The sequence below is a fragment of the Euprymna scolopes genome, chromosome 33 (assembly GCF_053919585.1).
Source record: "Euprymna scolopes isolate OS-2025 chromosome 33, ASM5391958v1, whole genome shotgun sequence".
Lineage (NCBI taxonomy): Eukaryota > Metazoa > Mollusca > Cephalopoda > Sepiida > Sepiolidae > Euprymna > Euprymna scolopes.
This window is the reverse complement of record NC_136514.1, coordinates 45143457-45158698: the sequence shown is the minus strand read 5'-3', so window position 1 is coordinate 45158698 and position 15242 is coordinate 45143457. Positions and strand designations below refer to the sequence as shown.

At 31.9% G+C, this 15242-nt stretch overlaps 1 pseudogene; it reads left to right on the top strand.

The window, feature by feature from the left end:
- The first annotated feature begins 10809 nt into the window (after positions 1-10809).
- Positions 10810-11040, top strand: LOC145258535 (U2 spliceosomal RNA; annotated as a pseudogene).
- The last annotated feature ends 4202 nt before the right edge of the window (positions 11041-15242 follow it).

Here is a 15242-nt window from a genome sequence, read left to right as displayed (position 1 = left end):
CCATTTTCACAACGATTCGGTCGATATAATCTCCAACCTTCTTCATGTGTATTTTGTCGAACTCCGGAATCAGCACTAAATTTTGAATGGAACCCTTTGTTTCACTCTTGTTCTGCCATCCATGACTTAATTAATTTCTAAATAATTCGTCATTATATTTTCCGGTTGTCTACACTTAGCAGTGACCAAGTGGTAATAATCCTTGAAAAAATGTATTGTAAAGATATATTCTCCTGAAAATTAAAAGTTCAATCCTCAGTGTTGTTAACCGGAAAATACAATTGCAAATTACTGAGGACTGCAACCCAGTCATGACCGACGGAACGAGAGCGTGCTATCCCAGTGAAGTAAAAAAAGTTTTCCGTTCTTAATTCCGTCCTGATTCCCGAGTTTGATAGAAACATTTTCAAGTTCGATAAGATACACCCGAAAGAAGGTATAAGTTTATATCGATCTGAACATTGTGAAAACGACTCTTGTCATGAGAACAGCAGTCCATAGCATCCAAATAATATGAACCTAAACTGTCTTAGAATCTGTCAATAGCAGATTTATTTTCATATTATGCAAAATGGCTCCTATTAAATTGCTTCGATAAACTCAATAAATTTGGACACACAATTCTGTCACTTCTAAACTAGAAAAATATCAATTCCTCAATTTCTTGGATACAAATTAATACCAGGCTCCAAACAGTTAAGCTTCTACAAGAATATCTTACTTAAAGAGTTGGCATCTGGTAATTACTTTGGTGCTTTTCCTACTAATTATTTACGGGAATCGTTCGAAAAAGGCTTCAGTAACTTGATATAAAGATCAACCAAGAACAAAATATTATCATATCAAAAACACGTGATCACTTATCCTTAGTTTTGAGAAGACTGAAGGTACAGGCAGAGGAAAAGTAGTCAGCATACGAATTTCAGAATCTTGCACTATATATATATATATATATATATATATATATATATATATATATATATTAATATATTTAGGCGGCATTTTTTCTTTCATGCACGTTTCATTAAATAGCACACAACTCTTGCTTATTGTTCTTGTAATCCTCCTTTTTCCTCTTTGTCGGACCATTTTCCGAACGTTTTTATTTTTTACTACTCGCCTGAGAGTATGGAGGTCGAAAAGGTTCGCGATTACGGGAAATTTATTTTCTCACTGGAAAATAACGTTCGGAAACGTATATATATATATATATATATATATATATATATATATATATATATATATATATATATATATATATATATATATATATATATAAAATTTTATTAATACAATCGAGTATAATCAATATATATATATATATATATATATATATATATATACAGTACAATCAATATATATATATATATATATATATATATATATACAGTACTGTTTTATTGTATCACAACCCATCAGTTCCGCTAGACTAGCACCTCTCCCAAGCCGAGGATTGAACCTAGAACCATCGCGTTGACAATTAGCAGTTTTACCCATCGACACACGGGAGCAGTGCTCACAAATAATCTCCCCAAATGTCTATTTGAAACAAACATTCGTCCACCACTTTTATGGTGATCAAACCGCTTATTTACAAACAAACAGCAAGCGGCGCATTTTTCAGCCAATTAAGCAGCGGCTGAGATTATTTACGATAGTGCCTTACCCAAAGAGAGGCGGGGCTTAACATATATTCGTAGATATCGACATACACTACTTTTTCGTTGTATCACAGCTCACTAGTGCTAAACAAGCACCTACAATTATCAAGAGGATGAGATTATTTACGACAGTTATCTATCAAAAGAGGGGGGGGGGTTACGTTCGCTTAACTAAGCTTTCTCTCTCCAAGCAGAAGAAATGTCTCTTAAGTTTTAACGTGATCAGTCGCTGGTGATATCATACACTTCGGTTTTTTAGACATATAGTGGAGGCTCTTTATTTTTCCTAATACCCTATATCAATATTATTTTAAACGTATCGAGTCCCATTTTATGTTAAACGTATCGTCGCCCATTTCACTCGATTTTATTAATAAAATTTTAAACAAATGTAAATTCCTCGATCAATCTCATGAAAGGTGAGGGCGAAATTGGTCAGCTGCTGTTGTCTTTTTCCTCTCATTTCCTACATCTAATCACGAATACTAAAATGTCCTGTAATTATAAGCTATATATATATATATATATATATATATATATATATATATATATATATATATATATATATATATATATATATATATATATATATATATATGGTAAGAGCTGCCGACTGTCAATTCGACGGTTGTAGGTTTAATCCATGGATGGGGAAAAGTGTTTGTCTAGCCGCACTGATGAGTTGTGATACAACGAAACAGTAATGTATGTGGATGTCATATATATATATATATATATATATATATATATATATATATGTATATATATAATAGTTATTTTGAGACTATGTATATATGTACTTGTATATGTATATACAATAATTATTTCAAGACTATATATATATATATATATATATATATATATATATATATATATATATATATATATATATATACTAGTGGTTTTATTGCGCTGAATCAACCACAAGAGGTTGGAAAATGCCAGCGCAAATTCATAAGCGACTGTGAAAATCGTTTTAAAAAATGGAAAAAAAAGATAAATAAATTTCAAAGTCGTTGATGAATTTGCGCTGACTCTTTCCAACTTCTTATGGTTGATTCAGCGCAATGAAACAACTGGTACGGCCTTGAAACATGTATATATATAGCGTTGAAAAAATATTTTATACTCAGCTCTAACATCCACGATCGAACACTTTAGTGGGTTTTTTTATCGCGTTCTGACACGCTATATATATATATATATATATATATATATATATATATATATATATATATGTGTGTGTGTGTGTGTGTGTGTATATATATGTGTATGTATATATATAGAGAGAGATATAGATATATATGCATATACATATATATATATATATATACCATTAAATAAATAGACGTTTTTTGTCTATTAATTCTATTTTCGATCCTTTCAAACTCCCGAATAACAGTTTTCACTTCCAATGGAAACTGGCTGATGTAATCACCATATTTATCATAAGTCCGATTACTTTCCAATCCTTTAGGATTCATCGTTAAGGATAATTTAATCTTACTGATTTTGAACAATTTATAAAGTTTGTTTTCTTTTCATTGGTAAATTATTTTATTTATCCTTTTTTTTTCCTTTTGCTTAAAATTAACAGCCTGAACTGTTTGCAAAGCTATTAAAATCTAGTGATCACATCAGCCAATTCCCGCCAGAAGTTTAAACTGTTATTTGGAAGTAGAAAAGATCACAATTAGAATTTATAGACAAAAATCGTCCATTTTATTTAATGAAGTATGCCATAGAAATAAATGCTGCCTACATATATCTATAATATAAAGCTGAACGTCTGTGTGTGTGTCTGGCCACCAATAGGCTCCTATATGTTTAACTATTATAGAAAGCAGATAACATATAATGATAGAAGATGTATCGAGACACAGGAATGGGTATGTTTGATCTGGCATAATGATGATTCATTAAAATTGTGGGGTCTGCGTACGCGCCTGGTCCACAAAGTATGGAAATAAAAAAATTGAAAAGTAAAAACAAAAAAACGTATACAAGTGTTTTCGATATAGATGTGCATAATAATACTTTGATAAGTATGTTTTAACTTAAATAGGGATGGTATAATAAAATTTTGGGGTCTGCGTTCGCGCCTGGTCTCCAAAGAATGGAAATAGACAAACTTTAATAAAGGCGTTTTACATATCTATCTGCGTAAGTATAATTTGATAATTATGTTTCAGTTTGAAAAAAACATGGTATAATAAAATTATGGGGGGTTCGTTTGCACCTGACCTCCATACCTTGGAAATATGTCACAAGGTTTAACAAGGTTTTTTTAATATAGATCCACAGAATATTGTGATAAGTGTTTCAGTGTCAACAGGTATGGTATAATTAATTATGCGGTTTATCTATTTTATTTTTACTTTCATCATTTTTTGCTTTGGTTTTGATACTCCCCAAATTCGAAGCTATCTCTTTACAAATCTTCCTTTTCATAACCTATCACACTTTCAAAACTCAGAGTCCATTTTCTGTAGGCTGTTTTTGAACCCAAAAGTCGACGACGGATACTTTTGCTAGTATATATATATATATATATATATATATATATATATATATATATATATATATACGTGTGTGTGTGCAAATCGAAACCAAAACCTTAAATATTAATATATATATATGTATATATATATATATATATATATATATTTCTGTATAAAGATATTTTTCTTATCATATATCAATCCTCATATAAGAAGCTCAATGTGAATACAGAGCAATATATAGAATAAATGACAAAAATTTATATTCCAAAATACAATCCGGATTCTCACCATGTCATATCACATTTTAATTCCTTTTGGTGGATTGATTCTTGCTATTTCTTCTGATGAGTTAAGGGCATAATAGATTGACTAATTGATACAATAATTAAGGGATTGATTTTGCGCTACGAAACAGATACTGTCAAGAGCTGTACAACTCAATTGATGTAAAGGAATTAAATATAAAATTGTCAACATCCTGTATTTTGGAATATAAATTTTTGTCATTTATTCTATATATATATATATATATATATATATATATATATATATATATATATATATATATATATATACATATATATATATATATATATATATATATATATATATATATATATATATATATATATATATATATACAGTGATGATCATATTTATCGGCACGGTAAAATAAAAGTTAAATTTTGTCTAATAAATTCTAAAAAAGGGATTAAATTAAAGAAAATAACAAAGTATATTATGTATTTTTAACTGGCCTTTCCGATGCAGCAATCGGATTTTAGAAAAAATAAATAACAAAGGAACAACAAACATAATTGCAAAAAACCCTTGTTCAAAATTATTGGCACGATTTATTTAATAATCAATTGTGTAGCCTTTGGCCTTGATTACCTTCCTCAGTCGCTTTTCATAGTTTACAACCAAGTTGTTGCACTCTTCAGTAGTAATTTTAGCCCACTCTTCCTGACAATAATCCTCCAATTGAATAAGATTCTTAGGCTTCCTTTGCATTACCCTCAATTTTAATGTTCTCCATAAATTTTCAATTGGATTAAGGTCTGGGCTTTGTGATGGCCACTCCAAAACATTAATATGATTGTCCTCAAGCCATTTCTTAGTCAGTTTAGCCGAATGCTTTGGGTCATTATCTTGCATGAACCACCAACGACGACCAAGTGAGAGCTCTTTAGCAGAGTATTTCAGGTTTTCATCCAATATTTTAACATAATCTTCCTTTTTTATGCTACCTGTGACCTTAACAAGTCGCCCTGGTCCAGAGGCAGCAAAGGATCCCCAAAACATCAAACTGCCTCCACCGTGCTTCACTGTGGGTATGGTGTTCTTAGGCAGGAAAGCTTCGCCAGATTTTCTGTAAATATAAGACACTTTATTATGGCCAATAACTCTATTTTCGTTTCGTCAGTCCATAGAACACGTTTCCAGAATGCAACATCTTTATCAATATGACGTTTTGCAAAGGCTAGCCTTGCTTTCAGGTGCATAGGCTTCAATAAGGGAGTCTTTCTCGGACGACATGCTTTTAAACCAGCTCTCTTCAAAACTCTACCAACTGTATGTCGAAATATATTCACTCCAGAGGTGCTCTGTTCATCAACAATCTCCCCAACAGAGATCCTTGGGTTTTGTTTTACTTGTCGAACAATTTTCCGTTCATCTCTTGGGGAAAGAATCCTTTTTCTCCCTCTACCCTCTAAACTCATAACGTGGCCTTGCGATTTGAACTTGTTTATTATGGGTCTAACAGTGGATTTGGGAAGGTTTAGCTTCTTTGAAATCTTATCATTGCCCTCCCCATTGGTATGGCATGCTACAACAAGCTTCCTGACGTCTTCGCTGTGTTCCTTAGTTTTAACCATGGCGATGGAAAATTATAATTTAGTCACTTATAATAGTTTAAATAAATCGCTATCTAAAAATTATCTGAAAAACATTATTCACTGAATTAGCGTTAAACAAGCATAATATGGCTATAAAAAAGTTCAGAAAGCACGTAAACCGGAAATTGATTGATATTATACTGATACTAAAAGAAAAACAAAGCCGTGCCAATAATTTTGAACAAGGGTTTTTTGCAATTATGTTTGTTGTTCCTTTGTTATTTATTTTTTCTAAAATCCGATTGCTGCATCGGAAAGGCCAGTTAAAAATACATAATATACTTTGTCATTTTCTTTAATTTAATCCCTTTTTTAGAATTTATTAGACAAAATTTAACTTTTATTTTACCGTGCCAATAAATATGATCATCACTGTATATATATATATATATATATATATATATATATATATTACAAACCTCTCTCCCCCTTCCCCTTCCTATATCAATATATCTCCACCCAAGTCTACCTGAATATTCTACCTCCCCACACACACACTACAATCTAATATATTTTAACCTTCAAAACTTAAATATTGTCGATACCCGTCTCCCTTCCCCTTATTATCCCATACCCACTTTTCTTTTTTCTCGTATTTCCTCTAAAACACTTCTTCCAAATACTAACAGCCATTTCTGTAAGGTCTGACGAGGCTGTTGGATCGTAAACATGGTCCAACATCCGAAACATATGTAAGCAAACAGATAAAACGATAACAAAAATTAAAACACATATTTGCTCTGCAATAGTATTGAGCACTCTCTTCAGGTTTTTACTAATTACCATTTTTACTAAATATATATATATATACAAGGTAACCCCCCCCCAAAAAAAAACAAAAGCTAAATAGAGGCCATCTAGAACTTCTGCTTTGAAAGGAGAAAAAAAGGGCAAACATCACATCAAAAGTGGTTTGATGTGCTGTTTTGAACTTAATAAACTAGTTATGATCAAAGTTCCTTTTCATTCGGACAAAACACCAAGAAACGGGGCTTAATTAGAGTTGGGCCCCGGTTTTTGGGGTCACCCTTTATATATATATATATATATATATATATATATATATATATATACATGTGTGTGTGTGTGTAAGAGAGTAAGTGAGGGAGAGAGAAAAAGAGAGTTAGAGTGAGAGATGCACTTTCAAAAAGACAAGGCGGCGGAAAGAGAGAGACATAAAAACAGAGGCTGAGATAAGGTAGGCAAGAAATAAAAATGACAGATTAACGGATAGATATGTATACCTATGAGTCAACATGAATAAAACAATTAAATTAGCCTGGGCGTAATAATTATGAATTATTTTGTTATACGCATGTCTTGCATAAAAGTCAATTATAATTCGGGTACAATTAAATAGCACTTAATTAATGACTACACTTTTAGTTGGACATGTTTCTGAATTCATAATTAATTATTCAGACACGCGATATCTTTCGGAACTATGTGAAAAGATATTTGAGGCACCTTGTCAGAAATACTAATTGTTTTTGTGTCGCTTAGTCGCAAAGGTGTCAGACGTTTTTGACTTATTCGACGTGGGGTCTTGGCAAGGAAATATTGTCTTTTAGTCGAGATAAAATTTTTGATTTTATCTTTTGGTATTTTCCTTTTATAGCAGGAATATATAGTGTCGTTCAGAAATGAATGGAAAACATTAAATATTTTTCTAACATAAATATGTTATCTTTAAAATGCCTTATGAGCCAAGACTTCTAAACAACATTAATATTGTAATAATAATTTATTAGGTCGCTCGTTGATGCCTAAACAGGGCAACATTATAATACTCCTCTATTTATTAAGTAAAATAGAATACGGATGCAAAGAATAATAGACTAACATATTAGTAAAATATTGTGCATTTTTTTAAAAGTGACGAATCGGTAATTTCTTTCGTCTGATGAATAGACCAATGTTGTGTAGTTCGGGGGTCATGTTTAAGCAGAGACGAGGACATATATTGGGACAATGCATATATCGGGTACAACGATAGTTATGAGAGGGTGATAAGGGACATTTATACAGTTCTGAGATGCTTAGGGCTTTATATATATATATATATATATATATATATATATATATATATATATATATATATATATATATATATACTGATCAGAGATATATAAAAGTTCTTAACACAGAGGAGAGGAGATACATACACAATGTTCATTACAAGAATATTAAAACGTTACCTTTTGAGTGTTGAAAGATGACATATGACAACAATTTTACAAAAACACAATAATGATTCTTTATTCATTAGAGCGGTCGAATGATGATGACGTCATGAATTCACATGTGGATGTACATAGTTTAAACATTCTTTCTCCCGCTTCCAAAGGACTCTCCAACTCAAGCCAACTCAACTGCTCTCGACTTTCTCTCCTGCTGACTCCCGTCTGACTCTCAGACTAACTAACTATATCTCCTATATTGAGAATTCCCCTTTGCTATGGCGTAAGAAGTGTGTTTTCATAACGTGACCAATTCACGTGCCTATGCACACGCTTTTTACTACAAAAGACATCTCAAAATATGAGTCTAACCTAATTTTTTACAATATATTTTTTATTTGTATTATTCATTCTTTTTAGCTGACCTTTTTAACATTCCGACGTCAGAAGTGGGTTTTCATAACGTGACCAATTCACGTGGCTAAGCACACGCTTTTGACTACAAAAAAATCTCAAAATATGATTCTAACCTAATTTAAACAAAATATTTTTAATTTGTATAGTTCATTCTTTTTGGCTGACCTTTTTAACATTCCAATTCCAAACAGAATGAGCAATCAATTCTTCTTTACGATACAAACAATATCCAACTATTTCTAATAGAATTTATCAATAGGCTAAATTCTAACATTCCAATTCTTAACCTTGCTTGCAAGGTTGTAGTCTCAGCTTATCCTAATCTCATTTTCACCTACCTAATACTCTTTCTTATTTACATGGAAAGGGGGCAGCCTTTTATTGTAACATTAATTTGCACCGAAACATTAGCATGTTTAGTGTTGTATGTAATTCTTGTCTATATAAACATATGCATAGATACTCGTTTTATATACATCTAGAATACAATACGATAATGCAGTTAATAGACTTGTAAATAGATGTATATACATTTATTAAATAGCCCTGTTATATATATATATATATATATATATATATATATATACTCGTAATAATATAAACATTAGATAAAAACGGCAAATCCAATCACGAAAAACTCACTTTAAAGATGATAATCAAAAAATTTTCCAAGCAATCTAAGCAATTTTCAATTATATTCTTAACAGGAAATAAAATCCCAATTAAAATTTAAAATATCTGTATAAAATATTGCTGACCCCAAAAAACGAAGAAGAATGTTCATTTACTGTGAGATATTATTAAATGGCTAGATAAGAAATCAATATTAGTTTAGAAGCTTTCTACACATACCGTGTATTATCTTTATTTAAGAATTACGGTTGACGGTAGATAGTTTAGAAATCAGATTAAAAAATTCACTCGCTGAGAAATATTTAAAGATGATATAAATTTTACGGATTATAAACATTATTATTTTATATTTCTTTAAATTGTAATCTATATATATAAAAGCGAAAATGTGTGCATGTATGTTTGTATGTATGTGTGTTTGTGTGTCTGCTAAAATCTTTAGACAGACAGAACAAAAATTCACGAAGTTGGTATCATATTAAAGCTCCATCCTTAGCCCGAAAAATATCGGAAAATTGGCCAAAAACGTAAATTTTTTTACCCCGAAATTGACAATTTTCTACAGGGGGGGGGCAACAAAAACCGTCCTCTCATGACGACGACCGGTTCTACGCATGCGTCAGATAACGCCATGACCTGATTTAGTTTAAATAGGTGAAGCACTGACTGAATTTCATGTGCGTTGTGTTAGCGCAGTTGGTTAGGGCGTTGGTTCATTATCTTAACGTTTTGGGTTCAAATCGTGGTGTGAGATGTCTTCGATTTTTTTAATTTAAATATTGAACCAGTGTTATTTAAGCCATTTTTTACGTAACGTTTGTTTTTGTTTTTCTTTTTCTTTTTACTTCGCTTATTCTTAGGTTTTACTTAACACCCCCGAACGACCACGCAGACACACACACAAAATACCCGGGTACCCACCGACTTTTTAAATTTTAATATCGAAACAGGCTTATTTAAGCTATTTTTCACGTGATCTTTTTTAACCTTCGTTTTTCTGTTTTCTTCTTTGTTTTTTTTTTTTCGATTTTTACATTTCACATTGTTCGTTTGTCTTACGTTAGATTTTTGTGTTTTTTTTTTTCGATGTTTTGATTACCCCCCTTAAATTTTAACGTTAGTTTTTGTGTTTTCTTTTTTTACTTCGATTATTCAACCACACATACCTACAAACACTCGGGCAACGACGGGTACCCCCCCCGCTAAGCAGGGTTTTTTAACGTTCGTTTTTCTGGGTTTTTTACTTCGCTTATTCTTAGGTTTTCATTAAGCTTTTTTGGGGGGGGCAAGATCAAAGTGTAGTATCTGTTCCGGCAGATACTGCAAGCAAAGACCCTATGTGGGGGCGACCCCACAGATAAGAGCTTGGTCGATGTAGGGGCAACCCTTCATACCAATTGTCACTATCCAGCTCCCCTACTCCCCGGGGAGTTGGTCCCCATTTCCCCTTCACTCCTCACATTAAAAATCGGCCTTGTGCTTAATTTGCTTGGTGGGGGAGCAAATAAATACCACCCTTTTCTTGGCCGTTCGGCTAAGATCAAAGTGTAGTATCTGCTCTTACTACATACTGTACTTATGTTTGTACCTTTGTGATATAAAGTGGGGGATCACTTTTATGTATTAAGTTAATGAAAAATGATCACCCACTTTACAACCAGTCAGTCTCAAAGCCATTCAAGTCATTCTCCAGATGATTCAAGTTGTTTTTGAAGGATTCCAGTATTTTTTAAGCATTCAAGTCATTCTTACGGTCATTCAATTCATTCTTAAGTTCATTAAAACCATTCTAAGTAATTTACTTTTTATTTATTTAAGTCATTTCAGCCCATGTTTCGGTCATTTTAGTTTTTCTTGAACAATTTCATGGCAATCCTACATTCACGCATTCATTAATTACACGAGAGCACGCGACTAATGGCTATCGGTCGTGTTATATAGAACATGAACCAGTATTCTGATATAAAATGGGCAAACGACACAGAGCTAGGTAGAAATCAGATACAATTTATTACCGGTCATAAAAGGGCAGTGTATTGTTTATGCACAAAACTTTATGCAAAATGAACTGGGGAATGACGATCAAACGTTAACGTTGTAGCAAGAAAAGCTTTTTTACTGCAACTATTCATGAAACATTCGTTTTACATTAAATATTGGATTAGATTTAATTATTTTAGTAAAAGCTGTGTCATTCTGTCTTTGAAATCATCATGAATCTTTCATCGGTTGAGTAGTTTTATAGATATTTTAAAAATCCACTTTTATATAAACAGGAGAGTCTTTTAATAAGAAAATCAATAATAATAAGTTTACTTGTTTCCACTAATTATCGAGTTGTGTTTCCCCTCCCGATCCATACGGGACTACACCAACTCTCTGGATAGTTGAAGCAGACTATATTATAACGAATTAGGTTAGACTTTGTAAAAAGGAAATCAATTATTAAGAAGTCGACATTACTTTAAATATTCATTAATTTCAAATTTTAGTAACATTTCTCTATATTTAATTAGATCGTTACTTAGTTTAATTCATTTTAATTAATTCTTGCAAATTTTACTTAGACTGAAGTATGATCCAATAAACCGTATATTTCGGCGTATAAGGCGACTGCCAGAATAGACGGGGTCACAAATGGGACCAAATTTTAATGTATATATATCGGTTGTATAAGACGACTGCTAAATCACGAAACCATGCTTGTTTAGCCTAGGCTAGAGATTGCAACACCCGGTATCTTATGAAATATTGGTTTTTAAAGATTATTTTTTAAACTGTAAGGGTCGTCTTATACGCCGAATTATACGGTATATATTTCGATGTAAACAATTCTGTAGAATCTCTCGTGTTTTTTGTGTCGTTAAATTTCATGAGAACAAGTTATATTATTTTCTTTCGTTATGTACATAATTTTCGTTCTACCCATTAAATCATATTTCAACTTAAAATGATTATTTCTCATTTAGTCACTAACACATTTAGCTAATAATGTAGGGGATGATTCGTTTTCTTTAGTACGCTTAGTTTTCAAGAGCATAGGCGACGTTTATCCTCTATTGTTCACTTGAAGACATAATATGAGATTGCTATTATTCTTTATTAATTGGCTACATTTATAGACTATATTTGAGACAATGCTATCTCTCTAGTGAGCAATCGTTTACGTTTCTACAATTGCATTCTACGTCTGTTTAACAGTAAAACGTATTAGAAGTTTGTACAATAATCACTTTGATTACAGTAAATTAAACAAAAATTCTATGAGCAGAATTTCTTTCTCAGAAATTTCTGCCTGGAAATTATAAAACCATGGCGTTGTTTCTCAGCTTACTATATCATCATCTTTTTAAAGTTTAATGTAATTAAATAATTGCTGTTATATAATTAAACCCCTACCACAGTTCCGCCATTACTGATCACTACGATCTTATCTCACCGCCTAATTAACACTCATTTACCCTTATCCTAGAATAGCTTTCGTAAGAATATGCGTTGTATAAGAGCGGATGGCCTAGGTAGCGCTCCGTGTCCTATTTTTTTATTTCATATAACCAAGATTGTTTTGTAATTAACTTTCAATTTTAATAATGTTATTATACGTAAAAGATATATCATGTATTGTACTAATAACGAGTGTTTTGGATTTTTACATTTATAAGTTGTCATTTATATAAGCTTTTTTTCATAGAAATCACTCCAGAGACGCCATGAAGCCACTTGATGTAAGAAGCTAAAAATATTATTCGAAGGGCAAAAACTGTTCAATGTAAGTGTTAGATTAAATAGATTTTAACCCAGAAAATGGCAATACGTTTGTCTCTGTAAGACATAGTATTTTAACACTCAACTCGCAATTGCACAACAATTCCTCGATTGTTTTTTTTTTATATTTTACTAACGATTTCTTTTTACAATAACATTCTCTCTGCATACCTTTTTCTACATTTACAAAACAATAATAATGTTAATTATTTAACATTTTACTTGTTTAATAATAATAATAATAATAATAATAATAATAATAATAATAATAATAATAATAATAATGATGTTCTAAACAGACTATCCGCAAGGCCAATTGATGCTGTTCCAGCATAACCCAAAATGATGATGACATAAGTGTTAGATGGAATAGATTTTAAACCAGCAAACGGCAATACTTTTGTCTCAGTAAGAAACATACGCTGATGGAATATGAGAACTGAATGATAAAATTAAAAAAGCGAGAGCTAAGCGGTTGCTGAAAGTTAATGCAAGATCCACTGTCTACTCTCTTTAATGTTATATGAATTACTATAATAAACTTCCTTGATAGTTTTAATTGATTCCGATTAATGTATGTTCCGACCTACTTAGTGCGCAACTTATCAAACAAAGTAACTTTCTATCCGATAATATTTATTTTATAATTGAAGTAAAAATTGAGTAAATTATACAATTTTAAAATCTGATATAAATCTTAACAATTGTATTTCAACATCTCAAGCTTTTACGTCCTGACGTCATTTTTAGACCAATTTTCTAAACATAAAAAGCTGTTGTAAGAGAGCGCGAGCACCAATTCGTGACGTCAAATTAAGAAGAAAGAAAGACTATAAAAAGGAGATTGATGACGCTAGAAAAGACGATCACGTTAGAGACGTAGATGACGTTTAGGTATCACGTTAGATATAAGAAGTCGCACGCGGTGAAAGAATAACAAAATAAGTGACGTTGTTATAAAAAAAAATGTCAGGTTATTTCTTGCCATATATTCCTTGCGACGTAAACTGTATAAAATGTTTGTGTCCCGTCTGTAAACTGGGTAACTGTTGAAACTCGACTGAACACACGGAAATAAATTACTACAACACAAAATTAAGTTTGAACATATACATTGAGAACAAGAAAGTATATTCACGTAGAGTCCATTGGTATAGTCATGGAGAGTCTGTCCCTGGAGAAGGTGTCAGCTGAGTAGTCGTCGACTCTCGATCTCATTGTTTTCCTGAGTCTCTCGTTGTGTCTCTCCCGTCTTTACGATACACTCCACGTATGCTAATTAGGTGGATCCTACTACAACAGTAACTTTACGCTGCGACGCTCTGTTTAGATTTGAATTCTAGCTGATGGAACCCAAGTCATATTAAAAAAATTGAAATCACGACCATATATACGGCATGATACAATATTAAATAGATTATTCTCTGTATAGCAATAAATCAGAAATTGCATGAATGTCAATATATTAAAGCGTATTTTATCGGCGGGTCACGTCGGGGAAGGCGGCATTACGATATACTGGGTAGAATATAATAATCAGTAGAGAATTGGCTCTATAATAAAATAATTACAAAATCTAAAACATTTAAATATCATATTTAAGCGTGTCTTACGATCGAGAAACAGCGCGTGGAATTCTAGTTAACTCTTATTCTCAAAGAGCTTGTAACCTTAGTAAGGAGTGAGTCCATAGAATATTAATCGATATAGTCACGCAAGAGTGAATTCATGTAAATATTTTGACATTTATGATGCACCCTCATAATGTATAGCTTCGTTTCGTATGTGCTAGGCGTGACTACCAAACACGATAATTTCTATTAATGATCAACGTAGGAAAGAGATAGGCAATGATTACGGCCAACTTTGGCGCCAACGAAATATTTTGGACTATATAGGAGGCCTTCGATTGCGAGTCAAAATTATGTGCAATCGTTTCTATCGGCGCAAATAAGGTTGCACGGTAGGTCTCATGTGAGCGAAGATATGTCGATCGATATTCCTACGTCAATTATCGATTCTTACACCTGCACACCTCTTTTTAAAGCGGTGTATTCAGGTGTTATCATACTTTTAATACCTCCACCTGCGAAGTAAACTATTTTTTTTAATCGAAATGTCGATTTGAGAACACACCTAGAGTGAAGTTTATTCATGGAAAATTTCTTATGGTCAAGTAAG